This window comes from Suncus etruscus, chromosome 3, assembly GCF_024139225.1.
Source record: "Suncus etruscus isolate mSunEtr1 chromosome 3, mSunEtr1.pri.cur, whole genome shotgun sequence".
Taxonomy (NCBI): Eukaryota; Metazoa; Chordata; class Mammalia; order Eulipotyphla; family Soricidae; genus Suncus; species Suncus etruscus.
Genome location: NC_064850.1, coordinates 20,025,120 through 20,044,393, shown reverse-complemented (window position 1 = coordinate 20,044,393; position 19,274 = coordinate 20,025,120). Strand labels below are relative to the sequence as shown.

The 19,274-nt window shown below is 42.6% G+C and overlaps 3 protein-coding genes across 3 annotated transcripts in view; 1 reads left to right on the top strand and 2 right to left on the bottom strand.

Moving 5' to 3' along the window:
• Positions 1 to 19,274, top strand: part of LOC126004088 (peroxiredoxin-1) — a 1,184,503-nt gene that overhangs the window by 808,621 nt on the left and 356,608 nt on the right. The window lies entirely within an intron of this gene.
• The window catches only part of VASH1 (vasohibin 1), a 967,981-nt gene that overhangs the window by 692,819 nt on the left and 255,888 nt on the right, over positions 1 to 19,274 (bottom strand). The gene's annotated exons all lie outside the window — the stretch shown is intronic.
• Positions 1 to 19,274, bottom strand: part of IFT43 (intraflagellar transport 43) — a 93,882-nt gene that overhangs the window by 57,325 nt on the left and 17,283 nt on the right. The window lies entirely within an intron of this gene.

Genomic DNA, 19,274 nt, shown 5'->3' with positions numbered 1-19,274 from the left:
TGTGCTCTGAGCATCATCAACTGCAGCTATGAAAGCCCCAAAACATAGTCAGGATGGTCCAAACACCAAAGTCCAAGTACACTGCTTCCTCAGGCTCACAAATAGACCTTCGGTCTGTTGGCTGGAAATCACCAGGAGGGGGCCCCAGACCTCCTGAGCACTGCTTGGGAGATCCCTCAGACCCCACCAAAATAAATAAATAAAAGGAACTTTTGCAACTGACTGTGGAAACCTGAGTGCTTTCATGCCCTTCTCTCTGTGTATAACTTGGCAAGACTTGGAGAGCAATTTGGCGATGTCATCTGAAAGCCTTAGAAATGCTCTTTTCTTCTTCTTCTTTTTTTTTTAAGCCAGAAACTCTAGTCACAGGAATTTATCCCAAGGAAATAATCATAGAGAAACAAAATGTCCTTTTTGAAGCAATGAATAACTGGAACCAACCAAAATGGACAGATTTAAGAGAGGAAATAACAGAATACACTATGTAATAAGGAATATGCAATAAATACTATGCAATAAGGAAAAGCAGTGTTGAAATAAACTCTTTGGGAGTCAGGAAGGTAGATCAAAAGGGAGCAGGGCATGCCTGTCATTCTCAAGGCTCCAAATTAGATAGCCAGTACCAAATGACCCCCTGAATCATGGTGGCCCCATATACAACTGGGTCTGAGTAGAACCTAACCATCAGGACGAACCTGCAAGGTCAGTATCACCAGGAGCAACACAGGGGACCCTTGAACACTGTTGGGGAGAGGGAAAATATTTTAATGCTGGGAGAAAGTGTAATATATTAACTTTGAACAAACATGCCACGAAACATTAGGTACATTCTCTGACTGTGTGTCAAGATTATTAGCACCTCAGGGCCAAAGCAATAAATATTACAGCAAGTAGGGCATTTGCCTTGCACAGTCAACCCAGGTTCTATTCCCAGTCTTCCAAATGCTGAGCCTTCCCAGGAGTAATTTCTGAGTGCAAAGCCTATAGTAATTAGCCCCCAAGGACTGCCAGGTGTAGCCCCAAAACCAAAACCAAAAAAACAAACAAACAAAAAATGTTTGTTTGTTCCTAGCTTGCTAAGGGATTTTATACCTTTTCAATAATGAATTAACATCTCATTTACATTGACTGGTTCTGCCTGATAAGTTTTCCTTTTTTACATCCAGAGTTGATTTCTTTACTTACATAAGTTAAAATCACATAGCAATTAATCATCACAAATTGACTTTTATTCATTTATTTTCTGATAATTTCATTTGCCATTCATTCAAGTTTTTGTTGGATCAAGTAATATAAAGTAAACGTGTTAAATTGTCTACCAAGAGGACAGATTAGGGGTGAGAAGAAACATGGGAATATTAGTGAAGACAGGGGGACACTGGTGGTGGGACTAATATTAGAACAGTATGCCTAAACAACTCTATTATAAATAACTTTGTAAATTATGGTATCTTTTGGGGGGGTCACACCCGGCAGGGCTCAGGGCTCTACACTCAGAAATTGCTCCTGACAAGCTCGGGGACCATATGAGATGCCGGGATTCGAACCACTGTCCTTCTGCATGCAAGGCAAACACTCTATCTCCATGCTATCTCTCTGGCCCCTAAATCATGGTATCTTAATAACACGTTTTGCTTTTTTTTAAATCCCAAAATGTGGGTGTCAGGAAGCACTCACATGTGAGATAAATTCAGAGACCTTAGTCACATACACTCTTGCACAGCAAATCTTGACCCAAAATACTAAGGGAGCAGCAAGTAATTCAATTACTAAGTGGGATAAAACAGCAAAGAATATTTCCCAATTCAAACTTCCAGCATTCACTTAGGACTGTGTTTGAAACATCAGTTTTCTGAATCCAAGAATTTATGTAATTATAACTGCTGTTGTCGACCTAAGGAGACACCTTGATAAATGGACTAAAGCAGGAGATGGGAACTTCACTTCTCTAAAAGGTGAATGTTCTGATTTTGTGGACCCTCTAGTGTCTGGGACAATGATTCCACTGATACTAGGAGCAAAAAATGGCCAGAGACAGTAAGCAAACACTCGGGTATGGCTGATTCAATACAAACAGTAGAGGATTTTGGCCATTGACTACTGACTTAAAATGTATTCTTGGGACATCCTTTGACTCCATCCTGTAAAGTCTGCCACAAAAGGGTTTGGGAAAACACTTCTGCTCCATGCCATGTTATCTTGATATTTCTGATATTTTTGTTTAATACCAAAATGTGTTTGCCTTCCTGTTTCTCTAGTAGCAGCCCAGCCTGACAGGGACGTGCTTTGTCTAGATACACCCTGAGTTTCTGTGGGGTGAATCAGCACCTGCTGGAAATGATGGAACAGTTGCCAAGGCCAAGAAGCCCAGAACCATCACAGCTTCTGGGAGGCAGACAGCAAAGGGCAGTATTCCGGGGTCAAGGCATGAAGCTCTCTTGGGGCTCTGTCTCAGTCAGTGAGATATGACAGAAAACTATAGGCACATCTCAGTGATATTGTAAATTGGAATTTGGACCACCCAATAGAGCCATACAGTGAATGGCACCTAAAAAAATCAAGTCACACATACGCTTTTGCTTATCCAGAAGATATACAATTACATTGAAGGGTCGGAGATATAGTATAGTTAGCAAGGCAATTGTCTAGCTCGTGGCCAATCCAGGTTCTATACCACACACCCTAGATAAGTCTCCAAGCACTGCCAGGAGTGGTTCTTGAATGTAAAATCAGGGGTAACCCTTGAGCATTGCTAGGCATGGTCCAACATCCCCCCCAAAATAGAAAAGATTATATATACAATGTGTATTAAATGCAAAACAGCACTTTAAAAAATCAATGCACATTTAATTTTAAAAACTGTTAACTGCCATCTGAGCCTTTGGCAAGCTGGAAATATATTGTGTGGAGCTGCTGAGCAGAGATCAGTGGTCCCAAAAGCTGTTACTATTGATGACACATGGCTCAGTTGCGTAAGCTGTACAGTCAGTACTCAGGTCCCCAAGCTATCAGACAAGAAGGAATCTCAAAGATGTATTGGAAATCCCCATCTCCACTTTCCAGTCTACACATCCCCATCCTTTTTCTTTTGTTCATACATAGCAGTGCTCAGGGGTTACTCCTGCAGAGCTCTGTACTCAGGGATCATTCCTGAGTGCTCAGGGGACCATATGGGATGCCGGGGATCAAACCTGGGTAAATGCAAGGTAAATGCCCTACCTGCTATACATCCATTTTTTGGTGCACCCCACCCATGTTTAGGCTGAAAGAAGATATATAGAGATATCTCATGATATATATGTATATATATACATATATGTGTACATATATATATACATATATTGTATACATATATGTGTATATATATATATATATAGAGAGAGAGAGAGAGAGAAACCATGATCTCTCTTATCTGCAACAGAAGGGTGTACCAGACTGGCCCAATCACAGCCAATCAAGTTCTCTGTCCCAGGAATGTGGAATTAAACTCAAAAATTAAGCCATTCAACCAACACTATATATTGAAACTCTAAGAACCAGAATACAATAAGGCCAAAGCAGCAAATGTGGGTACAAGCAGGAACCAAGACCCCTGCCTATTGAGCTCTTACCATGCATAAGGCACAGAACTGGGGAGACTTCAAATGTTAAAGAAATCTGAACCAAACTACATTTGGCCCCTCAAGAGATTCCATTTGTATTTGCTACAGCAGTCTTTACCTACCTCCCCTTGCTTTGCAAATAATTCCTCATATCTTTTTGTACCAGAGACCATCTTGTGATAACAGGCCTTCCTGAATGATCAGTTATGGCTATACAGTGATTTCTTTGTTTAGTTTTCATTTTCAGTTACATTTTAAAAACTGGAAGATTTCCATATAATATGTCAGTCTCCAGCTTCTCTGGGGGGAAAAAAAACCCTCTAAGATCAAATCATACTGGGGCTAAGTGGCAGCTGCCCCTGGAGAATGGACACAGCTATTCCAGCTGGCCACAGTCCTCGCCCTTGCTGTCTCCTTCCCGCTGAAGTCCATGCTGGTCACCATCATTTACTGCTGTGCTGGTTTTCCTGTGCTGCTCCACTTCCAGCAGACAGTCATGTCACATTCCTAAGTCTACCCACTGTGGGAAAATGAGAGCCAGGTCAGGTGCCTGAGAAAAATTAGAAAGCATGCATTTCTTAGCTGGATGTGTGATGTGTGGTCTTTCCATATAATTTCAGTGTGCAAGACCAGTGTCCCTGTGTCTTAGCCCAAGACCCACTCACTCTCTGAGGCGACCTGCCTGGCCCCTGTAAGTGTCTGGGTGAGTAGCCCCAGAAAGATGGGATCCTCGAATTCCTTCTCTTTGGCTCTGGATCTTGAGAAGGACAGAAAAGATCCACATAAAATCAGTGGCACAGCATGTCAAGAGGATCCATGGCTGGTGCTTTCCAAGACTGGAAGCTACTCAGTGTTTACAGAATCGAGGCAAGCTGGTTGGGTGGCATGTTAACAGCTCAACCATCCTCACCCTCTGTCTCCTGATACTGCCTCTGTCGGTCTCTACTTTCTACTGTGAGGGTTGGGAGATACTGGAGACAGGGGGAGAGGCAAGTGAACTGGAAAATGAGTGAGAGATTATGCAGCATGGAAAAAGAGCATGAGCGACCAACTTCATTCAATGGCCCTACTTGAGAAAGTGCCTACAAGGCTAAATTTGTGGTTCTCAGTGCCGTGCCTAAAACATGCCTGAGATGTAGTAAGAACTGTATCTTTTATCATTATATCATCATAGTTATTATTATCAGATTATGTCAAAGATTCAACCAGTTTAATAAGAGACATTCATTTGGACAATTTGAGCCTGTAACATTCCACCCAGAAGTAACATAAAAGATGCATTTCCTCCTTCCCTCCCCTAACAAAATGTACCAAAAGCTAAGTTTAGACAGAAGCTTTAAAAAAAAATGACTATGGGGGCTGGAGAGATAGCACAGCAGTAGGGCGTTTGCCTGGCACGCAGACAGATGGTGGTTTGAATCCCAGCCTCCCATATGGTCCCCAGAGAGCCTGCCAGGAGCGATTTCTGAGCACAGAGCCAGGAGTAACCCCTGAGCGCTGCTGGGTGTGACCAAAAAATTTTTAAAAATGACTAGATGAGTCACTTCTTCATAATTAAGAGAATTTAACTGAGTCTGAAATAAAAGTTGTTGTTCGTTTTTAAATGACTTCAGGGGTTGACATAAAGTTGTAAAAACCAGATAAGAGACTTTTCATTGAGATCATCACAGAAAGCTGCAAAGAAATTCTCTGTGCCAAGTAGTATCAGAAGTACCATCATCCTCCCTGGCTCCTGTGAGGTCTTGGGCAAACCCTAAAGAAAATGTCAATGTATTGGGGCCAGAGTGATAGCACAGCAGTGGAGTGTTTGCCTTGCACATGGCTGACCAAGGATGGACCTCAGTTTGATCCCCGGTGTCCCATATGGTCCCCCAAGCCAGGAGCGATTTCTGAGCACATAGCCAGGAGTAACCCCTGAGCATCACCAGGTGTCACCCAAAAGACCAAAATAAGAAAAAAATAAAAGAAAATAGCCAATGTAAAAAGACAGCAAGAGCAGGTGAGCAGGGAACTGGGGCATAGAAAGGAGCTGTCTCCTTGCTGGTAGAGAATTCTTGCTTTCATGATTTAATACTCTCAATGCAAGAATAAGGCTTCTGTTATAAAATACTCCCTAGTATGAGTCTTATTATAGCCAAATATAAATATCTTATTTGGATAAGACAGACATAATTAAGCACTATTACGGCTCTCCCCCAGAATTCAGCTATATTGTTTTTGGGGGGAACAGGGGAAGGTCTTATAACTAAGAATAGGAAAAAAGCAGTCTCCCATTCAATGACACTGAGATAAGGCCATATACAAGGTGAATCATGGCATATACCATGACAGCCGACTTGCAGGAGGCAGCAGAAACAGGCTGGATCACAGATTCTGAAGTGAAGAGGAAGCTGGTCCCTTAGCAGGGGGCTTACGCAACTGAAGTTTGCAGTTTTCCTGTGACTTTTGACTATTTATTGGCCCACATGCTTATGGGACATCATGAAGATGGTGCTCTGACAGGCACAAATCGGCACAGATAACAGAACTAAAAGCTAGAGAGCTGTGGGCAACTTGGGAAGTGCTGAGGACCAGGAGCAGGCAAGGGAACTTATGGAAACATCAAGGTTTGCTGGGGCTTGGATAAATAAAGTAAAAAGAAAAGCATACCAGAGGCAACCAGATCAATTGGTGCTGGGATACTGGGACAGAATGTTGGCAAATGCAGGCCCTTGAGGAGGGCACTAGGAGGATCCTGGGGGAAATGTTTGGGGGTGTTAAGCTCCTCAGCATCCCTTTCTTTACAGTGCAGACCTGAAGGGGGAGCTGATGTAGCCTGACCATGATGTAACAGTTGGCATGTCATGTCAATGATGTGTTGGGGCCAGAGCGGTGGCACAAAAGGTAGGGTGTTTGCCTTGCACGCATTTACCTAGGACGAACCGAGGTTCAATCTTCTGGCGTCCCATATGGTCCCCATAGCCAGGAGTAATCGATTTCTGAACACATAGCCAGGACTAACCCCTAAGCATCACCGGGTGTGGCTCAAAAATCAAAAAAAGGAAGAAAGAAAGAAATACCAAGTGCAGGATAGACTTTTAGTGATGCAATACTATAGGTTTGGTGGGTTTTCCCACAGGAGCCATGCAACTCAGAGTGCTTGGCTGCTCTCCCTCAGACATCTAGACACCTACTTAATCCTGTTTCCAAAAGAGCCCCATCCCTACTTCTCCCATGGTGCCTGGACCTGAAGGACACCACCTGAGAAAGGAGCTGCAGTAGGCCAGGATGCTCCAGCTGCTCTGTGGAGGGCAGACTGCCAAAATGATACTTTCTGAGGAAAATTAGATGCTAGGGACTTGGGGACCTGAATGTCCTGTTCCCCCATTCCCCACTACCACCAGTTTGGTTGTTAAAGCTCCAGGCTCTGTTACAGGATAAGAAATTAAACTTCTCTTTTGGGGGGGGGGCATATCATTGATGCTCAGGGGTTACTCCTGGCTCTGCACTCAGGAATCACTCCTGGCAGTGGTTGGCAGTTGGAAAAACCATATGGGATGCTGGAAATGTTGCAAGGCATACGTCCTACCAGCAGTATTATTGCTCCAGCCTCAAGTTGAAGTTCTTTAATTGGAGTAGGGGGCATCCATCTGGGCCAAGGGTTCTTCTGTCACCCATCTATTAGCTCTGGCAAGAGGAGGTAAGAATGTGCCTTTGATGCTCAACATCACTAATCGTCAGGGAGATGCAAATCAAAACTACTATGAGATACCACCTCACACCACTGAGATTGGCACACATCACAAAAAAGGAAAACAAGCAGTGCTGGCGGGGATGTGGAGAGAAAGGAACTCTTTTTCACTGCTGGTGGGAATGCCGTCTAGTACAACCTTTATGGAAAGCGATATGGAGATTCCTTCAGAAACTGGAAATTGAGCTTCCATACGACCCAGCTATACCACTCCTAGAAATATACCCGAGGAACACAAAAATATGATACAAAAATACCTTCCTTACACCTATATTCATTGCAGCGCTATTTACAATAGCCAGACTCTGGAAACAACCAAGATACCCTTCAACAGATGAGTGGCTAAAGAAACTGTGGTACATATACACAATGGAATACTATGCAGCCATCAGGAGAGATGAAGTCATGAAATTTTCCTATCCATGGATGTACATGGAATCTATTATGCTGAGTGAAGTAAGTCAGAGGGAGAGAGAAAGACGCAGAATGGTTTCACTCATCTATGGGTTTTAAGAAAAATGAAAGACATTTTTAACAGTATCTCAGAGACAAGAGAGATGAGGGCTGGTAGGTGCAGCTCATGACATGAAGCTCATCACATAGAGTGATGAGTGCAGTTGGAGAGATGACTATACTGAAAACTATCATAACAATGTGAATGAATGAGGAAAGTAGAAAGCCTATCTTGAGTACAGGTGTGGGGGGGGGGGTGGGGAGGAGGGAGATCTAGGAAATTGGTGGTGTGAATGTTGCACTGGTGAAGGGGGGTGTTCTTTACATGACTGTAATCATACAACTATAATCATATTTGTAATCACGGTGTTTAAATAAAGATAATTATAAAAAATACAAAGTAAACAAGATCTTTAAAATAATATAAAGACTTTAAGAAAATGCTCAAAAAAAAAAAAGTGATTCCAGAGAGCAGAGCCAAAAAAAAAAGAATGTGCCTTTTTTGTCCCTCCAAATTTGTGTGTTTGAGTTCTCTGTGTAACAGCCTAACCATTTTTTTAATTAAATAAACTTTCACTCTATCCTAAAAATCAAAAATAAGAAGACTTAGAGAAATGGCACTTTCTTCTTCTTTTTCTTTTTTAATGCAGCCCCCCAGCTCTAGAATCCTGTTCAAGCCCTGGGGAGGCTGTTTTTCCTGAATTAGCTTTGGGAGAAAAATGGTTTGCTCTCCTTGCACTGAGGGAGGTGGGGAGGTGAAAAAAAAATAGATGAGAAAAAGAGAATGGAGCTCAAATGATCTTAAGAGGCCAAAAAGAAGTAAAGCCTGGATCCTAGAATTCAAAAGGTTTATTCTTTAAATGCGCTGCTTCTGAATTCCCAAGCACAGCCCCAAGACATTAGCTGGGAAAGCGATTTCTAATTCTGGCAAATTTAGCATCAGGTAACATTATCCAAACCCATTTTTTTAAAGCAAAACCAAAAAAAAAAAAAAAAAAAAAAAAGCAAGAGTTTTCAGTGTGTGACACCAGGAGAACCCAAAATAGACATGGTGACAGTGGCCCTTAGGCAGCGTCTCCCTTGCACTCCCTCTCGAAATCTGGAGTCAAGTCTCCGAGTGTGGGAAATGAGCAGAGCCGGCCACGCTGCCCCTGATGGACAGAGGGGGCAGGACCCTGCAGGGCTCCTCCGAGGAGCAAAAATGTGCTTGCTCCAAAAATAAACAGGGCAGGAATGACAGCGAGTAAGGGGGGGGGGGGGGGGGACGCATGCGCCTGGCGGTTGCGGTCCTGAAATACCAACTTTCGACAGAAAGGAGCCTGTGAAAGACAGAGAAGGGGAACTTCAGGAAACAGCCTCTTTATATGGCCTCATCCGACTGGGCCAGGATTCAACGAACTGGAATTACCAAGTCAGAGGGAGCCTTTCAGGCCAGACTTGGTTCTGATCTTTATATGGTCCCTGCAGATTCTTAAGATGCTGAAATAGAAAAGATGCTGCAGTGCCAAAAAAGGAGCCATTTGAGTTAAGAAATTTCTCACACACTCTGCAAAGCCCCGGAAAAAACCCAAAACATGAATCAGTCCTAATCCAAAATGCAATCTTTTGCAGAAAGCTAGGCCAAATACACACATGTATTCCTTACAGAAAAGACATTAGGCAGGCAAGATCTGTGTCAAACTTCAGAACACTGCATCTTCCAGAGCCTAGGGACTGCACAGTTTCCAAATTCAAACTTTACTCCTGGCTGAAACCAAACCTCTCTTTTCTCCTGCAACCGGGACCCAGGGCCACACAAGAGTTTTCAGCTATTTGGCAAGAGAGAAGACTAAAGCGTATTACTCTGTGCATCTGAGTAGAGGGTGCTAGTATGAACCCCTACAACTTGTCCTCCTTGCAGTTTTTTTTCTTCCTACTGAAGCCAGGTCTGCCAAGCAATCCATTATCATCTTGAATTGTTCCCTTGAAGATTTAAGAGAATGGAAGATAATGGCCTGTCCAAGCTCATACTTAAACCCCTGTGAGTAAACAATTCTTTTGAGCTGAACCAGAAATACCAGCAAAATCTGGAGCTAGAGGGATTTAGCAAAGTGGGAAGAACGCTTGCCTTGCTTGTGAATGACCCCGGTTCAATCCTTAACACGCCATATGGTCCAGCACTCTAGAAGTGATTTCTGAGTGCAGAGCCTAAAGGAAGCCCTGAGGACAACCAGGTGCGGACCCCACCCCCAAAATAAAAAAATAAAAACAAACCCAAAAAGTACAAAATCAAAGATAAAGAAAGGATAAAGAAAAATTTCAAGGATAAAGAAAGACACCTGGACATGAAATGATGTGGAAGTCATCAGGTGAAAGACTGACTGACAAGAACCAGAGAGACATTCTCCTGGTGGCCAAGGATCACTCCATACATTACAAGCCAGTAAGTAGCCAGGCAGAAAATGTTCCTTCACAACAGAGACTCCTGTCACTACCTAACTTGTTCGTTTGTTTGTTTGTTTGGGGGCCACACGCAGCAGTACTCTGGGGTCACTCATTCCTGGCTCTGCACTAAAGAATTACTCCTGGTAGGCTCAAGAGAACCATATAGGATGCCAGGGATTGAACCAGAGTTGGCCATCTGTAAGGCCTGTTGTGCAAGTGCTCTTCCCACTGGACTATAGCTCTGGCCCTCACCACCTCTTAGATCGAAGACAGCAGCTTTAACAAGAAACTTGGGTTGGCCCAAGTACTGCTGGGCACTTTTGTTGCTTCTTCACCTGGATTATTGTAAATAGTGCAGCAGTGAAGAGAGAAATATTTATGTCCTTTCTCATTAGTGCTTCCTTAGTCTTCGGATAGATACCTATAAGCAGAACTACTAGATTATATGTTGAGTCTATTCTTGGCATTTTGTGAAAAATTCATTGTTTTCCAAAAAGGCTTGATCAGTTTCTACTTCCACCAACAAATGTACTTGGGGTTCTTTTTGTGTATCCCCACATCTTGTCACATCACCATTATTTGTTTTTGTTATAGGCCATTCTCACAAAAGTGAGGTGAAAGAGTATTGTCATTCTGATTGGCATTTCCCTAACAATAAGTGATAGCACTTTTTTCATATGCTTATATCTTTTTTGGAGCAATGCCTATACATTTCTTCTGCTCATTTTTTTTTTGGTTTTGTTTTTTTGGGGGGATCACACCCAGCAGTGCTCAGGGGTTACTCCTGGCTCTATGCTCAGAAATTGCTTCTGGCAGGCTCGGGGGACCATATGGGATGCCAGGATTCGAGCCACTGTCCTTCTGCATGCAAGGCAAATGCCCTACCTCTATGCTATCTCTCTGGCCCCTCTTCTGCTCATTTCTTGATTAAGTTGTTTGTCTTGTGTTGTGGCTTTTATGAGTTCTGTTTTTATCTTCAATAGCACTCCTTTTTAAAATGCATGGCATGCAAATATTTTTTCCTGTTCGATAAGGTATTTGTTTCACTGACAATTTCTTTTGCTTGCAAAAGCATTTTACTTTGGTGTAATCTCATTTTTTTTCTTTTTTTGCTTGTTTGTTTTATATTGTTTGTTTTGTTTTGGGGTTAGTCACACCTGACAATACTAAGGGGTTACTGCTGACTCTGCATTCCGGAATCATTCTGGAAGGCTCAGGGGACCATATGGGATGCCAGGGATTGAACCCAGGTCACCAGTGGGCAAAGGAAGAGTCTTACTCACTGCACTACTGATCTGCCCTTCGTTTTTTTTCTCTTGATGTTGGAGTTAAATCCTTAAAGACATTGGGGCTGGAGAGATAGCACAGCAGTAAGGTGTTTGCCTTGCATGCGGAAGGTCTCTGGTTCAAATCCCAGCATCCCATATGGTCCCCCGAGCCTGCCAGGAGCGATTTCTGAGCGTAAAGCCAGGAATAACCTCTGAGCATTTGCAGGTATGACCCAAAAACTAAAAAAAAAAAAAAAAAAAAAAAAGACATCACTGAAGCCAATATTGCGGGATGCATTGCTTGTTATTCTCTGTGTACTCTATAACTTTAGGTCTTCCATTCAAGTCTTAATGTGACTAAAACATTACCAGGAGTAACCCCTAAGCATCACTGGGTGTGGCCCAAAAAATAAAAAAAATTATTTGGTAGATTATATAAACTAATTTATAGTTAAAACAAAAACAAAAATAACACTATTAAGCCATATCTATTAAAGACTTACCATATGATGAAACTTTAAGAAAATTATTGTCTGTAGAAGGCTCATGTCCCTATGAACTGGCGCTAACATATAATAACCAAGTTGACAACTGAGCAAAGGGTCTTAGAAATGGAATCATCTAAAATAATTTTACTTGAAAGTAGTGAAACAATTAACCCAAACCCGAATTCCTCTGACACAAAAGTATTGTGTTGAACCAGATGGTACAAGAGTTCCTAAATGTTCGTGCATGCCAGCTACAGTGGGAAGAACAGAACAGCTCCAAAAAAGAATCTGTCTGGGGGAAACAAGGTGCCTAAATACAAGACATACTTGATCAAAGCTCTCTAGATTGATATTAGGGTTGAGGACTGGGAAAATCAAACCAAAAAAACCTCTCACCTTCATTTATTCTCTAAGAGGCATCTGTCTACAGCACATGTTCAATGATGAAGAAACAGAAACCCTTCCGTCTAAAGCCAGGCTGAGAGAAGGGTTAAGAGTAAAGTTAGAATTAAAAAACAAAGCCATCCTCATTTTCCCCTTCAACTCTTTCACTCTTTTAAAAAGTGATGCCAAAAATAAACTATATCGCTGTGCACCGTGCCAAACTGTTAGGTTGAATTCAATATAACTCTTTGTTCTTGGAAAGTAGCTGAGTCTCTACTGTGTGTCACAAGATAGTCTCCTCATTCCAATGGTGGAGTTACTCTAAATAATAAGGAACTAAATAAGGAGGAACAGTGAGTTTGCCAGGAAAAAAGTAAAGGAGGAAAGTGAATGTTTTCAAGTGGGATGGATGGGTGCACAGAAAAAGGTGTGAGGACTGTAGGCCTCATGTTCTAGATGCCTTGGATCAGATGTGGCTGATTTTCCTCTTCTATATGCCTGAAGTAATGACCACACTACATTGAGGGTCTACTGCAAACACAGAGATAATTTCTGGCATAGAGTAGACATTAATAAAATGTGTTAATGGCTATACTGTATATCACAAATGGGAATGAAGGGAAGCACGTGGACGAAAAATATACCTTGAGTTGAGACAATGGGAAGTTTGGAGTAGGCAAAGTGTGTAGGACATTGTGCTTAGGGATGTCTTATTCCAGCTTAATTTCAGGATTCCTACCCCCTAGTTCTTCCAGGTTCTGACAGAGAGTGAGACTGGTTGAGGGAGGCTGAACAGAGAAGAGGAAAATACAAAACAGCTGCTCATGGAGAAGGAAGTGAGATGCTCAGGACAATAGAGACCAGAGATTTGTCTGATGGCATCAAATATTTACATGTACCTAATAACAAGACCCCAGCCCCATATCTCAAGCCATTGTCCTCAAACTGCCCACTTCGATCGACTCATGGGAGGGGAATGCCAGCAGTCTTTCAAAGAACCTGAGCCAAGAAAACAGATTTCAATCCTAAAGAAGTCATTCTTTTTCATGCCAACCCCAGCTGTCCTCCAACAATACTCCTGGCTTAATGCTTGAGGTAGTTCCGAGCAGTGCCTGCAGAACCACACGGTGCTGAGAATCAAACCCAAGGCCTCATACATTCAAGTCAAGTGTTTCACCAATGAGTCATATCCCCAGTTCTGAAAAATCATTTCAAAATCTTTTCCTGAATGTCCCTGCCTTGGAAGGTATTCTCTTAATTTCATGGATATCTGTAGCATCACCCTATATCAGCTCTCCTTTCTTAGTGAGTCTACTACCTTCCAGACACTTCTAAAGACTTCTGTCTCCCCAGACTCCCACCTCCACTCTCGGCAGTTGAACAAAAATAAACATTCTTTCCACCTTTCATCATAAATCAAAACCTCAACATTTTTGCCATTCTCTTAACTCCTTTCAGGTGTGAAGATTCATCCCACATGTATGAAGTTGGGACATGCATGACATGAAAGATGTGAGTCCCCAGCACCCCAAAAAACAGTCCCCTATCCTGCCCCCAGCACCTGTGACTTGGTACAGGCAGAGTTTAAACTTGCTACCTCAACCACATCCAGTGTGGAGCAACCTGGAGCAAGTTGGGAGCTGAGAGGCAAGCCATAACCTTGATGCTCTGAGAAACCTGATCTTGCCCCAAATCCCTCATAGGTGATGATGGAAAAAAAGTGGTACCTCATGAGTGATGATGGAAAAGAAGGCAGTGCTTGAGCCCTTTGGTGGGTAGCCCCGACAGATGAGGCCCTGTGGGGAATACAGACTCAGCTCCCCCTCCCCAACCCTTTCTCAGAGCCCTGGCACTCTAGGCCCGAAGCCCATCTCTGTCTGGGAAAGGGAAGACGTTCTATGAGAGTAAGACCACAGTTGGCAAATGGGCTCACACATCACTACAGCAGCCCACTGCATCTTGAGTGACTCCAGGAATCCTACAATCTCTTTAATGAGTTGATTTATGTTTTCCAAAATTCTGAATTTCACAAAGCACCAATGTTTAAAAAAAGAAGTCAAATTTTGTTTGTGGGCCCGGAGAGATAGCACAGCGGTGTTTGCCTTGCAAGCAGCCGATCCAGGACCAAAGGTGGTTGGTTCAAATCCCAGTGTCCCATATGGTCCTCCGTGCCTGCCAGGAGCTATTTCTGAGCAGACAGCCAGGAGTAACCCCTGAGCACCGCCGGGTGTGGCCCAAAAACAAAAACAAAAAAAAAATTTTTTTTGTTTGTGGTGGCATTGAAAGTGAAAAGTGAACTCTCCCCCACACACACACACTTTGTTAAGCATCTTATTTCTTTCTTTTTAAAAATCACCACTTTCCTTCACTTTTATTTCACAAAAAATAGGGAACCTTTCCAATATCCCCAGATTAGACTGTTAACATCACTAAAGTGTCCTCAAAATTGAATATACTTGGTGTACAATAAATATGCTTGGGGCCGGGTAGGTGGCGCTGGAGGTAAGGTGTCTGCCTTGCAAGCGCTAGCCAAGGAAGGACCGCGGTTCGATCCCCTGGTGTCCCATATGGTCCCCCCAAGCCAGGGGCGATTTCTGAGCACATAGCCAGGAGTAACCCCTGAGCGTCAAACGGGTGTGGCCCAAAAACCAAAAAAAAAATAAAATAAAATAAATAAATATGCTTTATTTTGGTTGTATTCCTCTGGTAAAATCTGCCTCATAAGCCATGTTCTTTTTCACTGTTTTGTGTCGTTGTTGTTGTTGTTGTTGTTGCTGTTGTTTTTCTTCTCCTCTTTTTCAATTATTTTTTTGTTCTTTTCCAGTGGGCAAGCCCAAGTCTACAGTGAGTTTCTCAGGCTCTCCTGCTACCATTTCTCCAAGAAGAGAGGCTCTGAGCAGCTCCTGGATACAGTCTCAGGATACAGTAATTCCTACCATCCGTGTTTGTCCTCTGCCCATGAAGCAGTCACACATGTCCTCTCCTCGGTACCGCCTCTGCCAGGATGGGCACTGACTGCTGGGACCAGACCACTGAGGCCCAGCTCTCCACTCATCTCTGCCACTCTTCATCCTTTCCAGGGCACTACTGAGGGCAGATCACTTTTGCTCTCAAAAGCTAATGAACCGAAGTACCCCAGAGAGCACCAATACAATCTGTTCCTATAACACATTCTTTTCTTGCCAACAGTACCACAGGAGGAAAAAAAAAAAAAAACAGTGGAAAAAAACTATTAGGAAGTCCTGGACCCAGAAAAAGGAAGTTTGTGTCCAACTAACCTTTATAAGAATTACAGTGATCCACTCCACTCTGAAAAAGATATAAAAAAACAACTCTTTCAAGGTACTGGAAGGTAAATAAAGGCAGAAAGAAACAGGAAGGGATTTGGCCTTTGAAAGGAAAAAACTGCTGTGAGTAAGAGCTTAAGTCTATTTCCCCCTCCAGTGTACTCTCCAGTCTGGGCACCAACAGAGCAGCTAGGAGTCCAGCAGAAACCTGAAGTTTTATTGGCTTAAAGACAAAGTTGGAGGCTGCCAGAGTTACCGAACAAAGTGAGTGAAGACTCCTGAGGAGGAGTAAGTCCCAAATCTATATTTAAGCTTCCCCATAATCCCTTAGCACCTATGAATGGTGTGGAACCTGATAACCCAGTGAAACACAACTGTTCAAGTAATTATAAAAGCAAAAAAACTTAGAACCAGATAGTGCAATGGGTCAAGTACTTGCCTTGTACACAGCCAACCTGGGTTTCATCCCTGGCACCCTACATGGTCCCCAAGCCAGGAGAAAATCCCATGTACTATCAGGTATGACCCCCAAACATAAACAAAAACCAAACTGAGGGAAAATGAGATTTCAGCTATTCTTCACTGCATGGGAGACAGAGATGAGTTGTTTGCATTCCAACAAAGCCAGAGGGTAGGGTTGAGAGGGTCTTGATTCACTGCTGGAGTTTTCAATGCAATCCCAAAAGAGCCCACTTTGGGAATACTGTTCTGGGACCATGGTATTTGCTCGATGACTAAAAGCCAAAAATATGTCCTCAAAAGACCAAAGTGACCTGCAAATAATGAAACTGCCTGCAAAAGCACAAACCAAGGCTTTTCAGAGGACAACAGTATAATCCCTGGTTTCTACAATTTCCTGTGTAGACAAAACTAGAAAACATGTGAATAAGCACGAAAACATGATCATAATCAAAAGGAGAAATACCAAAATCATAAAAACTGAACTAAGAGGCCTAAGAGATAGTACAATGGGTATCTTGCATGTGGCTGACCCAGGTTTGAAACCCAGCACCCCATACAGTAACCCAAACACTACCAGAAGTGATCTTAGAGCCTGAGCACAGAGTTAGGAGTAAACCCTGGGCACAGCCAGCTGTGACACCCCACTCCCCCCCCCCACAAAAAAAGCTGGACACCAAGATAACCCAGAGGATGGAATGAATCACCCAGGGCTTTAAAAATGTTACTCTAAACATATTCGAGGACTTAAAGGAAAATATGATCAGAATGAATGAAAAGATGGAAAATATAATCTCCCCATCTTTTTACAATATGTACCTTATATATCTTATATAGAAGATATATACAAATGTCTTGTTTAAAAGCTTAAATTAGAAATACAAAATTTGATTCAAAGAAGACTTGGGTTCAGAGCTATAGTCCAGTGAGTAGTATTTGCCTTGCATATGGCTGACCCTGGTTCGATCCCCAGCATCCTATATGGTCCCCAGAGCCTGCCAAGTGTGATCCCTGAACAAAATCAGGAATAAGCCCTGAATATTACCAGGTATGGTCCAAAAACAAAAACATGGCCAAAGAGAGAATGCAGTGGTAGAGCATCTGCCTTGCACACACCCGATCCAGGATAGACAGTGGTTCAAATCCCAGCATCCCATATGGTCCCTGGAGCCTGCCAGGAGTGATTTCTGATGACAGAGCCAGGAGTAACCCCTGAGTGTTGCCAGGTGTGACCCAAAAACCAAAATAAACAAACAAAATAAATCTATAGCAAACATAAAATAATATAAAGTAACTTAACATATACACAACTGGAGTCCCAGAAATAAGAGAAGAAAATGAAATTTAAGAAAGAAGAAAAGTGGGGCCGGAGAGATACATGGAGGTAGGATGGTGGTTTAAATCCTGGTATCCCATATGGTCCCCCGAGCCTGCCGGGAGTGATTTCTGTGTAGAGCCAGGAGTAACCCCTGAGCACTGCTGGGTGTGACCCAAAAATTAAAAAAAAAAAAAAAGTAACAACGGCCTAAAATCCCTCAAATTTGGTGAAAATATTAATTTACTGTCTAAGAACTTCAGCAAATCCAAGCATAATCAATCCAAAAATAATCACAGCAGAGAATGTCATAAAGGTTAAAAGACAAAGATAAAAAGGAAATCTTAGGCAAAATTTTATGTGGTTCAGTGTTACAACACATACTTTTAATGTGTGAGGCCCTAAGTTTGAGTCCCAGCAACCAAAACCAAAACAACACAATTTTTTAAAAGGCGATCTTTAAAGCAGCCAGAGGAAGAAAGATCTATATATTAGAAAACAATCATCAGAAATTATAAAGCCCAAAGGACAAATGAAGAACAGTGTTTAAAATGCTTAACGAAAATCCAGAATTCTTTGACACTGGAAAATATTCTCCCAAAATTAAAAAAAAAAAAGAAAATGCTGAGGGAAGTACTTTGAGAATAAGAAGAAATGTAATCTTGTCAGGAATAAGTCCTGAGCCCCACAAAATATAGCCTTAACCCCCCCCTTTCGATTATTTTTTTTTTTTTTTTTTTGGTTTTTGGGCCACACCCAGTGACGCTCAGGGGTTACTCCTGGCTATGCGCTCAGAAGTTGCTCCAGGCTTGGGGGACCATATGGGACGCCGGGGGATCGAACCGCGGTCCATCCTAGGCTAGCGCAGGTAAGGCAGGCACCTTACCTTTAGCGCCACCGCCCGGTCCCCCCCCTTTCGATTATTAAGAATGCATATTCTGGGGCGGGAGTGATAGCCTAGCAGTAGGGCATTTGCCTTGCACACAGCCAAACCTGGACGGACGTGGGTTCAATTTCCGGCATCCCATATGGTCCCCTGAATCTGCCAGGAGTGATCTCTGAGCACCACTGGGTGTGGCCCAAAAACAAACAAACAAAAGCATATTCTAATTTCTAGAGCAACCAGTTCAAAAATGATATGAAAATGCATAAAGGGCAAATGGAGGGACCCAAACAGAATTAAAAACTCAGTGATTAAACACAGTGGCATTAATCTCTGTTACATTGGGTAAAGGCTCCTTCTCAGTAGTTATTAACATGCTACTCAGAGAGAAGAAATCTAGCCTCTCTCATGATTTTGGCAAAGCTTTCTGATGAGTCTTCTGGTCCCCATGCAGATTAGTGTCTTTCTATTCACAGCATACCCTTTCCATGTCTTCACCACTCCTAAAACCTAACTTCCCTGAGTAAGTCTCATTTCCCTCACAGCTCTTTTAAGTAGAGCATCCTCAATCCTTTAAAATTCCAAAAGCCAGGACCCCAGAATAATGCTCCTGTCTCACACATCAAGATTCCTCTAGAAAAATTACTTTTATAAATCATTAAGGAGCACTACTTTGGAAACCCACAATCAGCTCCATCCCCTCTCTTCCTGGTATCATATACGGTCCTATGAACACCGCCAGGGGTCACTCCTGAGTGCAGAGCCAGGTATGACCCAAATCTGCCCACCATTCCTCAAATACCATGCTATTTTAAAATAATTTTAAATAAATTATGTAATTTTATTTTTTTTTTTGCATCTGAGCCACACCCAATGGTACTCAGGGCTGTCTCCAGGCTCAAAATTGACTCCTGGTGGTGCTCAGGGAAGAATATGTGGTATAAGAGATAAAACCTAGCTCAACTACATGAAAGGAAGTCC